Below are 14,360 nucleotides of genomic sequence, written 5' to 3'. Positions count from 1 at the left end.
GGTGTCGTCTGAATCTGTGTTGATCTGGTGGTGAGACAAATCTTTTGGTGCAGTGAGCTGTTAGACTCTGAGCTGTGATGCCTCAAATTGTGATGGGAACAGATAAGGCAGTAACTTTCACAGAGGAATTGAAAAAGAAGGAATTTACAGGGAGGTGGTCTGGGTGCTGAGACAGAATGTACAGCTGATTGGATTGTGGGATAGCACAGACCTGACGGACCAAATGGTTTTCTGCTATGCTTTATGATTCTGCAGGGTAAATACGACAGGGTACCCTGACAGAGCCCACTCAGCTGTTCTGAGGAATCTGGATTAGTGGTGCTGGAAGAGCACAGCAATTCAGGCAGCATCCGAGGACAGGCAAAATCGACGTTTCGGGCAAAAGCCCTTCATCAGGAATAAAGGCAGAGAGCCTGAAGCATGGAGAGATAAGCTAGAGGAGGGTGGGGGTGGGGAGAGAGTAGCATAGAGTACAATAGGTAGGTGGGGAAGGAGATGAAGGTGATAGGTCAGGGAAGAGAGGGTGGAGTGGATAGGTGGAAAAGGAGCTGGGCAGGTCGGACAAGTCCGGACAGGTCGAGTTACTGGAGGTTAGAAACTAGGATGAGGTGGGGGAAGGGGAAATGAGGAAACTGTTGAAATCCACATTGATGCCTTGGGGTTGAAGTGTTCCGAGGCGGAAGATGAGGCGTTCTTCCTCCAGGCGTCTGGTGGTGAGGGAGCGGCGGTGGAGGAGGCCCAGCACCTCCATATCCTCGGCAGAGTGGGAGGGGGAGTTGAAATGTTGAGCCACTGGGCGATTTGGTTGATTGATGCGGGTGTCTCTGAGATGTTCCCTAAAGCGCTCTGCTAGGAGGCGTCCAGTCTCCCCAATGTAGAGGAGACCGCATCGGGAGCAACGGATACAATAGATGATATTAGTGGATGTGCAGGTAAAACTTTGATGGATGTGGAAGGCTCCTTTAGGGCCTTGGATGGAGGTGAGGGAGGAGGTGTGGGCACAGGTTTTACAGTTCCTGCGTTGGCAGGGGAAAGTGCCAGGATGGGAGGGTGGGTCGTAGGGGGGCGTGGACCTGACCAGGTAGTCACGGAGGGAACGGTCTTTGCGGAAGGCGGAGAGGGGTGGGGAGGGAAATATATCCCTGGTGGTGGGGTCTGTTTGGAGGTGGCGGAAATGTCGGCGGATGATTTGGTTTATGCGAAGGTTGGTAGGGTGGAAGGTGAGCACCAGGACCGACTTGACACTGACATTTTTTACAAACCCATCGACTCCCACAGCTACCTGGATTACACCTCTTCCCACCCTACCTCTTGCAAAAATGCCATCCCGTATTCCCAATTCCTCCGCCTCCGCCGTATCTGCTCCCAGGAGGAGCGGTTCCACCATAGAACACACCAGATGGCCTCCTTCTTTAGAGACCGCAATTTCCCTTCCCACGTGGTTAAAGATGCCCTCCAACGCATCTCATCCACATCCCGCACCTCCGCCCTCAGACCCAACCCCTCCAACCGCAACAAGGACAGAACGCCCCTGGTGCTCACCTTCCACCCTACCAACCTTCGCATAAACCAAATCATCCGCCGACATTTCCGCCACCTCCAAACAGACCCCACCACCAGGGATATATTTCCCTCCCCACCCCTCTCCGCCTTCCGCAAAGACCGTTCCCTCCGTGACTACCTGGTCAGGTCCACGCACCCCCTACGACCCACCCTCCCATCCTGGCACTTTTCCCTTCCAACGCAGGAACTGTAAAACCTGTGCCCACACCTCCTCCCTCACCTCCATCCAAGGCCCTAAAGGAGCCTTCCACATCCATCAAAGTTTTACCTGCACATCCACTAATATCATCTATTGTATCCGTTGCTCCCGATGCGGTCTCCTCTACATTGGGGAGACTGGACGCCTCCTAGCAGAGCGCTTTAGGGAACATCTCAGAGACACCCGCATCAATCAACCAAATCGCCCAGTGGCTCAACATTTCAACTCCCCCTCCCACTCTGCCGAGGATATGGAGGTGCTGGGCCTCCTCCACCGCCGCTCCCTCACCACCAGACGCCTGGAGGAAGAACGCCTCATCTTCCGCCTCGGAACACTTCAACCCCAAGGCATCAATGTGGATTTCAACAGTTTCCTCATTTCCCCTTCCCCCACCTCATCCTAGTTTCTAACCTCCAGTAACTCGACCTGTCCGGACTTGTCCGACCTGCCCAGCTCCTTTTCCACCTATCCACTCCACCCTCTCTTCCCTGACCTATCACCTTCATCTCCTTCCCCACCTACCTATTGTACTCTATGCTACTCTCTCCCCACCCCCACCCTCCTCTAGCTTATCTCTCCATGCTTCAGGCTCTCTGCCTTTATTCCTGATGAAGGGCTTTTGCCCGAAACGTCGATTTTGCCTGTCCTCGGATGCTGCCTGAATTGCTGTGCTCTTCCAGCACCACTAATCCAGAATCTGGTTTCCAGCATCTGCAGTCATTGTTTTTACTCTGTTCTGAGGAATCGCTGACTCTCCGTCTTTTTTAAAATTCAATCAGGGGATGAGGGTGTCACTGCCCAGGGGGCAGTTAAGAATAAAGATCTGGAGTCACATGTAGGCCAGACCAGGTAAGGATGGCTGTTTCCTTCCCTAAAGGACATTAATGAACCAGATAGGTTTTCCCAACAATCGACAATGGATTCATGGTCATCATTCGACTCTTAATTCCAGGCATTTTTTCATTGAATTCAAACTCTATCATTTGCTGTGGCAGGATTTGAACCTGGGTCCCTAGAACATTACCTGGGTCTCTGGATTAACAGACTAGAGATAATACCACGAGGTCATTGCCTCCCCATTGCCATTCCACGACTGATTGGCTGCCCGTAGATGGCTGGGAGCCTGTCCCAAAGGGGAGGTGGGACGCCCTTCAGAGAACTCCTGACCATTCCAAAATCAGGCAGCTGCCTGGTATGGGATGGGGGGAGGGGCAGGCTGGAGGGGAGCTGTGTGGGCCGAGTCAGAAATGGCCAATGTTTGGCAGCTCAGCTAGCAGGACTTGGCAAAGGGGTTTTTGGGGATCTGAACTTCGAGGGACCATGTAGGGAGGAGGATCTGAGGTGGAGTGTCATCTAAAACCTTATTGGGGGAGTTGGCAGGAGCCTTTAAGTTTGTTGCGGTATCTGAAGGGCACCTGACAAATATAACATAATGCAGACTGGTCTACAATGGGCAGCACGGTGGCTCACTGCACCATGGACCCGGGTTCGATTCCAGCCTCAGGCGACTGTCTGTGTGGAGTTTGCATATTCTCCTCGTGACTGTGTGGGTTTCCTTCCACAGTCCAAAGATATGCAGACTAGCTGCGCTAGGGATGTGCAGGCTAGGTGGGTTAGGCATGGGAAATGCAGGGGCAGAGGGAAGGGGGACAGGGTAGTGGGGGGGTGGTAGTGGATCTGGGCGGGATGGTCTTCAGAGGGTCAGTGTGGACTTGATAGGCCGAATGGCCTGCTTCAACACTGCAGGGATTCTATACATTATAACCATGACTTCATTACAATAATCATCACATTACAATAATGAGGTCAGACTGCCCATTGAGGAAGTGACCACTCTACACATCACTGGGAAACCAGCTGGTCTTCCATATTCACTGCCTGTTATAGCCAGTTATGGCAGTGGAAGATTGTTGGCATTAATTGCACTCTGCAGTCACAGTGTGCTCACTGCCAGACCCAATGCCACCCGGTACAATTGTGGTGGGGCTTGCAATAAGACGGTGGGGTAAGTTTCTTATTGGATTTAACAAGCGCTTTGTACCAACCTTCAAACCCATTGGTGAAACCCGGAATCCAGCCCTGGGTTTTTTGATGTGAGCTAGGAGCAAAGGAAGATGGAATCGCAAACTGAAGTGAGCGCACAACTGCTACTCCTAACAATTCCCATTTGCCAACCAAAGAAAGGAGATTACGGCGAAGAAATTTCATGCTTGAATCATGGTTTTTATTGGGATAGGTCTATGTATAAAAATAGCAGGTTTGCTAATCTTTTGTCTCTCACTCTGTGATATTCAAGCAGCAATTCCATCACACGCAATTATAATCACAGGAAACACTTAACCAAGGCATCCATTCACACAGAAAGTGATTGGATTTCTAAAAGGTGTTGGTCTATCAAGGAGACGTTTGACAATGAGTGGACTGCTCTTTGTGTGCTCTGAGCAATATTCTCAGCTACTCGAGCAAAATGATACATCAAAATTAAAGTGTTGGATATTGGAGAAAAGACTGGCTTTTATATCATTGTGGCATTTCAAGGCACCTCACATTTAATATAATGCAGACTGCTGATCTATATTATAATACTGACTACATTACAACCATCAATTCACTGCAACAGTGACTCATTACAACCAGGATCCATTGCAATGCTAGCCACATTACAACCAGAACTTCATTCCATAGTGACCACATTAAAATAGCCACCACATTACAACCTGGAATGAATTATAATAGTGATCTGTTACAACAGTGACAAAAGTAGTAATTGCTGGAAAAGCTCAGCAGATCTGGCAGCATCTGTGGAGAGAAATCAGAGTTAACGTTTCGGGTAAAGTCACCCTGGGTTTACAATTCTGAGGAAAGGTCGCTCAACCTGAAAATGTTAACTCTGACTTCTCTCCACAGATGCTGCCAGATCTGCTGAGCTTTTCCCGCAATTACTACTTTTGTCTTTGATTTACAGCATCTGCAGTCCTTTCAGTTGTTATAACAGTGACTACATTACAATACTGACCATGTTATAATCAGGACTTCATTCCATAGTGATCACATTGCAACTGTGACTTAATTACAATAGTGACCACATTATAACAATGGCCACATTATAACAGTGGCTTTGTTGCAATGATAACCACATTACATTAATGATCACATTATGACAGTGACTTTATTACAATAGTAACTAAGGCACAGTCATGACTATATTGAAGTAGTGTTTATATTACAACAGTGACCACATTACAACCATGGCTATACTATTACAGTGGTTACATTATAATAGAGCCCATATTAAAACCATGAGAGCAGAAGACAGTATTGCGGTAATGTCATTGACTAATCATTCAGAACCTCAGTTTTACGTTCATGAATTTGACCCTCAACACAGCAGATTTTGAAGTTGAACTTTTTTAAAGAACCAAAAATGAAACATTGGCCTAATGGTAACCACATAAATACTATCAGTTGTTGTAAAAACTCACCTGGTTCACTTCGGCCTTTTAGAAAAGGAAATCTGCCATCCTTACCTGGTCTGGCCTACATGTGACTCCAGACCAACAGCCTTCTGGGCAATTAGGGATGGGCAATAACTGCTGACTTAGCCAGATTTACCCATGTACCATGAAAAGAATCTTTAGAAATTATTGCTGTTTGAGGGGGATGGTTGTGTTCAAATTGTCTGCATTTCGATAGTATAATGGAAAGGCATTCACCGACAGTAAAACACTTGAAATTACTGAGATGTAAACCTTTCTTTCAGAGAGGCTGAACTTGACCCTATGATTTGTGTCAGAAACATTAATGATAGGAGGAGCCATTCAGTCCCTCTAGTCCATTCCACTATCCATTGAGTTCAAGATCCTGTATCTCAAATTTCCTTACCTCCTGGTCCATTGATTCCTTTATCCAACAAAAATCCATCTTCTCAGACTTGAAATCTTCAAAAGTATTCATACAATTGTGGAGCAAAGAGCTCCCAATTTCCATGGTCCATGTTGTTGAAGCTCAGCGATGACTGTAATGCCAATGTCAATGGGCTAGTAATCTTTGTACTTGTGTTCTGAGCTCACTAACTTCAATCTCACCACAGCTTGCAAAATTTATTTTCAGTTTAGCATTGCTGCCTCACAGCGGCAGGATCTGGGTTTGATTCCTGTCTGTGTGGAGTTTGCTCATTCTCCCCTGTTTATGTGGGCTTCCTCCCACAATCCAAAGATGTGCATGTTAGGGGGATTGACCTTGCTAAATTGCCCATTGTGTTCAGAGATATGTAGGTTAGATGCATTGATCAGGGGTGAATATTGGATAATAGGGTAGGGGAATGGGTCTGGATGGATTACTCTTCAGAGGGTTGGTGTGGATTTGTTGGGCCGAAAGGGATTCTATAATTCTGTGATTCTATGAAAATCTTGGATATGAAGTTAGTCTAAGTAATGTCTCTGGGCTAGTAATCCCAAGACTTACAGCTCCAGAGTTTAGTCCCCACCATGAGTACTGGATGGAATTTATACAGCACCCCTTAAGGTAACCCTTAAGTTGTTTCAACATTTTTTTGGAAATTTGCTTTTTGTCATTTATATAAATGATTTGGATGTGAATATAGGAAGCATGGTTAGCAAGTTTACAAATGACACCAAAATTGGAGATGCAGTGGACAGCAAAGAAGGTTACCTCAGATTACAACAGTATCTTGATCAGATGGGCCAATGGGCCGAAGGAGTTTAGTTTAGATAAAACTGAGATGCTATATTTTGGTAAGGTAAATCAGGGCAGGACTTATACACTTAATGGTAAGATCCTGATGTGCATTGCTGAACAAAAGAGACCTTGAAGTGCAGGTTCATAGTTCATAGTGATGAAGGTGTTTGATATGCCTTTACTGGTCATAGCGTTGAGTTGGGATGTCGTTTTGTGGCTGTTCGGGACATTGATTAGGCCACTTTTGAAATACTGTGTTCAGTTCTGGTTTCCTTGCTATAGGAAAGATGTTGTTAAACTTGAAAGCATGCAAAAAAGATTGTCAAGGATGTTGCCAAGGTTGGAGAATTTGAATATAGGGACAGGCTGAATAGGTTGGAATATTTTCCCTGGAGGCTAAGGTGTGACATTAAAGAGGTTTATAAAATCATGAAGGACATGGATATGGTGAACATCCAAGGCCTTTTTCCCAGGATAGGAGAGTCTAAAACTAGAGGACATAGGTTTAAAGTGAGAGGGGAAAGATTTCAAAGGGATCTAAGGGGCAACTTTTTCACACACAGGGTGATGCATGTATGGAATGAGCTGCCAGAGGAAATGGTGGAGGCTGGTACAATTACAACATTTAATAGGCATCTGGATGGGTATATGAATAGGAAAAGTTTAGAGTGATATGGGCCAATTGCTGGTAAATGGGACTAGATTAATTTCGAATATCTGGTTGGCATAGATGAGTTGGAACGAAGGGTCTGTTTCCATGCTGTAAAACACTCTAAGTTTCTCATACCAAACGATCCTGACCTGATCTCTTGAAGTCCTGAGTGAGGCATCCTTGTTCACTGAGCAGGGTCTGGCCAACAGCAGGTGAATTGGTCCCAAAAGACTGAAACACCCATTGGGACGTTGCATTCATGCTCTTTAGGGAAGGAAAACTGCCACTCTGTAAGAAAGCAGGAAGAGTCTAAGTCAGAGTGGTGCTGGAAAAGCACAGCAGGTCAGGCAGCATCCCAGGAGCAGGGAAATCGACGTTTCGGCCAAAAGCCCTTCATCAGGCATGGAATTAGGAAGCCTCCAGAGTGGAGAGATTTTTTTTGCCTGAAATGTCGATTTTCCTGCTCCTCGGATGCTGCCTGACCTGCTGTGCTTTTCCAGCACCACTCTAACCTGGACTCTGGTTTCCAGCATCTGCAGTCCTCACTTTTGCCAAGAAAGCAGGAAGAGGCTACTGAGCCATACAAACACTCACCCCTGCTGACATTTATCTAAATCATGGCTGATCTTGTGATATGGTTGACTCTTAACCATCCTCTGAAGTGGCCTAATAAGCCACTCAGTAATTAGGGAGGGTAGCAAATGCTGGAATTGCTTCATCCCCATGAAAGGCTAATGAAAAAGTAATCCTCCCTGACTTCCCCACTGAATGGACCAATTCCACGTTAAAGATCGTGACCCCCTCAATCTTCATTCTCCCACCAGTGGAAGTGGTTTCTGTCTGTCCACTTTGTGTTACCCAGCTGGCTGCTACCAGTGAGTAATTGGTCATGATCCTTTGCCCTCTTTGCTCTTGCCTCATGCCCGTGTACGACTGGTGAAGATTTGTTTTCTATTTAATGTCTGTATTGTGAGTTTCAGGGCTACGACTGGGTGAAACTTCACTGACAAAACTGGGTTCTCAGTGATAAGTATCCCATACGGTCAAGAACTCAACAAAACAGAATGAATGAGCTGGTGAGTAGTCCAGTTAAGTGCGCATCGCTGACAAGTTAATAATAAAATTGTGTTGTGCGGGTTATTTTTTCAAGTGGAATTGACTGCACTCACTGGTTAGGGTCATTTCAGGGAAAGGCACTCTCTATCAGCAATCTGACTGTGCCCTGCCAATTTTGCCTTGTAAATATCACTATGCATTGCTTCTAGGGCTAAGGGTGATATTCATCATGGGGTGCAATTATAACAGTATTATAGAGTCTACTTTATCCATCGACCCCTGCTGCACAGCTCCTGTTTAACACGTCCAATTAATGAACTGTCTTATTCATTATTGTAGATTAGTAGTCCTTGCCTCTTTACCACTCTCTCAGTGTTAAGTGCAGTAGATGGATGAAGTGTATGTGTGTGTACATGTGTCTTTGTGGGGCATTGTGATGGTATGGATGAATGAGTACGTGTGTGTGTATTATATATGCAAGTGATCACACCTGCATGCTCAAGTGCATATGTGTGTGTTCCTGTGTGCACATGAGCATTTGAAGGTTACACGTCTATGTGCTGAAAGTGTATGTGTGTACATTCCTACACATGTACAGGTACTATCACATCTCACTGGTGAAAATCAAGCCATTGGAGTTGTCACTGAAGTTAAAAAAATCATCCAAGTACCAAAATCCCCAATTTGCAAATCAGCTGGACTCAGGCTAATGGGAAACATGGCCCAAGACACACTTAAACAAATGTTTAGTAGATTCTAACCACAGAGCAACAGCTGCGGACTGTTGACATTTCACTCTACCAGTTAAAACTCTCCCTTCTAAAACAATCCTACTCACACAAATATACAGACAAAATATATTGGTGCAATAGATGGAGCAAAGGAAGATCTGGGGAAGTAGTTCATGGCCCTGGTCTGCAGGGTTTGCTGAGATAATTCTTTGCCTGCCTGGTTCTTTCTGTTCTTCAATCTCTCTTCTCCAGATTCTTTCTACTTCTTCACAGGAGGCACTGGTGGTTGATACGCAAACTGTGAGATCTCCTAGTTACTGGTTAAGGGCCAAGATTTACCGCAACTAGTCAGGCAAAAAAAAACTGGCATTCCTTCAGGCTTTAGGTATTTTACTGGACAGGATGACACATCATCTGCACTTTGCAGCAGTCCAAAGGCTTCTGCCAATATTGTTCACACCACAAGCTGTTTAGGTACCCAGGAGCCAATCAGAGAATTGTTGTCAAGCTGATGGGCTTTGGCATCCACAACTAGTCACAACTCCACAAACCAATCAGTAACCTAGTGCTGGCTGAGTCTCACTTTGTGTATGCCCGCCTGGTGCTGGCCCATCTATAGACTACAGATGCTGGAGATCAGAGTCTAGATTAAAATGGTGCTGGAAAAGCACAGCAGGTCAGGCAGCATCTGAGGAGCAGGAAATGGATGCTGCCTGACCCGCTGTGCTTTTCCAGCACCACTCTAATCTAGACGCTGACCCATCTACAGACAGCCCCATCCACTGCCTGAACAAAGGAGCACTGTAAACACACCTTACGATAAGTTTCCGTAATTTGCTCTTACAAAGTGCAGCAACGTCTTCCACAATCCTCGGCTTTTCAAACAGTTCTTTCCTCATTTCAGTTCACAATCAAAAATGCAAAAGAAAATGTTGACTTTATAGTGTATGTGAAACCAACTGCAGGCCATTCATCTCTCCACTGGGCAGTAATTACAGGACAAGTTTGAAAAGACCTTTGGGCTATACTACATTGATTTTTCTCACTTACTTGACAGCACACACACTGAAAACTCCTTTCCTCAAATTCCAATTTAAAAAAATCAGTCATTTGACTGCAATGTTATAGATTAATATTATTTTAAATATTAGTTCCAGCAATATCCGAATTTGAAATTTTGAAACGTCCTGAGGCCCTGTAAAAATGAAAGTTTATTCTTTCTTTCAATGGGTGATGTGTTAATAGTGGATCAGCTGTAGATGAAGGCCAATTGGTGGCATCATTGCTGTCAGGATTCGGGGCTGAGGCAGTCAATCGACCACAGTTCAGTGGGAAGCCTACTTACCTCCGAGTCTGTGTCCCACATGGGAGTTGCAATATTGAGGCTGGTATTCTCCAAGTGGTACTGTTGGAAGTAGAGCCAAAACTAAACCGTCACGAGGCACTATTTTAGAAGACAGATTGGACCACCTTCACCATATTTTCTAATCAACCTGTTCAGAGATATCATTACACACCTGTGGAGCAGGTGGGACTTGCTCCAGAGCTTCCTGGCCAAGAGGAAGAGACACTATCACTGCTCCTCCAGAGCCTTCAATAGAACACAAATACCAGGCAATGACCATCTCCAATAACAGACAATCTAACTATCATCCCCCCATCCCATCCACTGAATCCCCACTATCAGCATCCTGAGGGTTACCATTGACCAAACACCCAACTGGACTTGTCACATAAACACAGTGCCTACAAAGGCAAGTCAGAGGCTAGGAATACTGTTGTGAGGAACTCACCTCCTGACTCCCTAAAACCTGTCCACCATCTACAAGGCACAAGTCAAGAGTGCGATGGAATTCTCCCTACTTGTCTCGATTGGTGCAGCCCCAACAACATTCAAGAAGCTTGACACCATCCAGGACAAAGCAGGCCACTCAATTGGCATCACATCCACAAACATCCACTTCCTCCTCCACCGATGCTCAGTAGCAGTAGCGTATACTGTCTGCATGTTGTGGCACAGTGATTCAGTGGATAACCATGTCACCTCACAGCACCAGGGACCCGGGTTCGATTCCACCTTCGGGTGACTGTCCGTAAGGAGTTTGCACGGTTTCCCAGTGTTTACGTGGGTTTCCTCCCACAGTTCAAAGATGTGCAGGTTAAATGGATTGGTCATGCTAAATTGTGCAGGTTAGGTGGATTAGCCATGGGAAATGCAGGGTTATAGGGATAGGGTAGGGGGTTGAGTTTGGGTTGGGTGCTCTTCAGTGGGTTGTTGCAAACGTGATGGGCCAAATGGCCTGCATCCATACTGTAGGGATTCTATGGTGTACTGCAGAAATTTGCCAACAATCTTCATACATCACCTTCCAAAACCACAGCGACGTTCATCTAGAAGGACAAGGGCAGCAGATACATGAGAACACCACCCCCTTCAAGTTCCCCTCCAAGCACTCACCATCCTGACATGGTAATATATTGCCGTTTCTTCAGTGTTGCTGGGTCAAAACTCTGGAATTCCCTCCCTAAGGGCATTGTGGGTCTACCTACAGCACATGGACTGCAGCGGTTCAAGAAGGCAGCTCACCACCACCTTGACAGAAAGTTAATGTTGGTCCAGCCAGTGACTCCCAGGTCTCATGAGTGAATAAAAAAAAGTTACATTGACAAAAGTGTTATTTGTGACGGTGGCTCTTAGTGAGATCATGATGCTGATGGAGTCCAGATATTTAATATTTTCATTCTCATGTTTAAATCTCTGTCTTGTCCCTTCTAACCTTGACATCCAAAATCTGTCCTCAGGTCAATTCCTTTCCTAAATCTCCTCACCTCTCTCTTCTCCTTAAAGCCCATCTTTTTGACCGAACAATTGAGCAGCCATTTTGTGTCTGCTCCTGTGATGATTCTTATTTTTTGCTTATGCTCCTGTGAAACACTCTGAGCAGTTTTTCTCAGCAGTTTGCCTCCAGCAGGTGATTAAGTGGTTTGCTGGGTCATTTTGGAGGTCAGTTAAGAGTCAGCAACATTGCTATGAGATAGGAGTCACGTGTAGGCCAGACCAGGAAAAGATGGGTCTTAGTGAACCAGATGGGGTTTTAAATGCAGCTGTTGTGAGGTGGCATTGTGGCTCAGTGGTTATCACTGCTACCTCATACCGCTAGGGACCCAGGTTCAATCCCAGCCTGAGGTGTTCACTGGTGTGGAGTTTACACTTTCCCCATGTATCTGGGTGGGTTTCCTCCCATAGTCCAACAATGTTGAATTGATGCAGGATTGAGTTAGCTAGATTTTCATTTAGCAAATGGGTCATGGAGTGGGGGGGGGGGGGGGGGGTGTCAGAGAGGAAAGTAGGGTTAACAGCACCTTCATTTCAGCCAGTCTCTTTTTGAATGTTGAAGCAGATTCAAAGATTATCTTCACATCCAATTTATTTATATAGTTTCCCTTGTTGATTAGATTAGATTAGATTACTTCCAGTGTGGAAACAGGCCCTTCGGGCCAACAAGTCCACACCGCCCCGCCGAAGCGCAACCCACCCATACCCCTACATTTACCCCTTACCTAACACTACGAGCAATTTAGCATGACCAATTCACCTGACCTACACATCTTTTGGACTGTGGAAGGAAACCGGAGCACCCGGAGGAAACCCACGCAGACACGGGGAGAATGTGCAAACTCCACACAGTCAGTTGCCTGAGTCGGGAATTGAACCCGGGTCTCTGGTGTTGTGAGGCAGCAGTGCTAACCATTGTGCCACCGTGCCGCCCACTGTCTGTATAGTTTGTAAGTTTGGAGATGACTCCAAAATTGGAGGTGTAGTGGACAGTGAAGAGGGTTTCCTCAGATTACAACATGATCTTGGTCAGATGGACCAATGGGCTGAGGAGTAGCAGATGGAGTTTAATGCAGATAAATGCGAGGTGCTGCATTTTGGAAAGGAAAATCAGAGCAGGACTTATACACGTAATGGTAAGGCCCTGGGGAGTGTTGCTGAACAAAAAGACCTTGGAGTGCAGGTTCATAGTTCATTGAAAGTGGAGTTGCAGGTAGATAAGATAGTGAAGAAGGCATTTGGTATGCTTTCCTTTATTGGTCAGAGCCCTGATTACAGGAGTTGGGAGGTCATGTTGCAGCTGTACAGGACATTGATTAGGCCATTTTTGGAATATTGCATGCAATTCTGGTCTCCTTCCTATCTGAAGAATACTGTGAAACTTGAAAGGGTTCAGAAAAGATTTACAAAGATGTTGCCAGGGTTGGAGGATTTGAACTATAGGGAGAGGCTAAACAGGCTGGGGCTGTTTTCCCTGGAGTGTCGGAGACTGAGGGATGACCTTATAGAGGTTAATAAGATCATGAGGGGCATGGATAGGATAAATAGACAAAGTCTTTTCCCTGAGGTGGGGGAGACCAGAACTAGAGGGCATAGGTTTAGGGGAAAAATTTGAAAGGGACCAAAGGGACAGCTTTTTCATACAGAGGGTGGTGTGTGAATGGAATGAGCTGCCAGCGGACATAGTGGACGCTGGTACAATTACAACATTTAAAAGGCATCTGGATGAGTACATGAATAAGAAAGGTTTAGAGGGAAATTGGCCAAGTGCTGGCAAATGGGACTAGATTAGGTTAGGATACCTGGTCGGCATGGATGAGTTGGACCGAAGGGTATGTTTCTGTGCTGTACATCTCTATGATTCTATGATTCCATGACTGATTGGCTTAAACCTTATCCTGAGATCTAAAATGCTACGTCTGCTAGATAACTCTTGTGAAAGTACTGAAGAAGAATCATGAAACAAATCAGAAATTGCTGGGGAAATGCAGCAGGTTTGGCAGCATCTATGGAGAGAAATCAGAGTTTAAGGGCAGCACATTGGTTAGCACTGCTACCTCACAGCATCAGGAACCTGGGTTCAATTCCATCCTTGGATGACTGTATTGAAGTTTGCACATTCTCCCCATGTCTGCATGCATTCCCTCCAGGTGCTCCGGCTTCCTTTCATAGTCCAAAGATGTGCAGGTTAGGTGGACTGGCCATGGGAGTTACAGGGAAGGGGTAGGGGCTGGAATCTGGTTGGGATGCTCTTCAGAGGGTCAGTGTGGACTCAATGGGCCAAATGTCCTGTCTATATACTGTAGGGATTCTATGATTCTTCAGGATTGAAAAAGAATCACATTGGACTTTGAATGTTAATGTGGAAGATAGGAGTAGGCCCTTCCAGCCTGCTCCACCATTCAACATGATCATGTCTGATTATCCAACTCAGTCTCCTGTTCCTGCTTTCTCCCTATACTATACCCTTTAGCCTTAAGAACTATAACTCCTTCTTGAAAGCATTCAATGTTTCGGCCTCAACTGCTTTCTGTGGCAGAGAATTAACTCTGTTTTCTCTCTCCACAGGTGCTGCCAGACCTGCCGAGTTTCTCCAGCACTTTCTGCTGTCATTTCCGATTTGCA

The sequence above is a fragment of the Chiloscyllium plagiosum genome, unplaced genomic scaffold (assembly GCF_037043375.1).
Source record: "Chiloscyllium plagiosum isolate Xiang-an unplaced genomic scaffold, Cpla_swu_hap1 HiC_scaffold_7, whole genome shotgun sequence".
NCBI classification, from domain to species: domain Eukaryota; kingdom Metazoa; phylum Chordata; class Chondrichthyes; order Orectolobiformes; family Hemiscylliidae; genus Chiloscyllium; species Chiloscyllium plagiosum.
Note: the sequence above shows the minus strand (reverse complement) of the source record.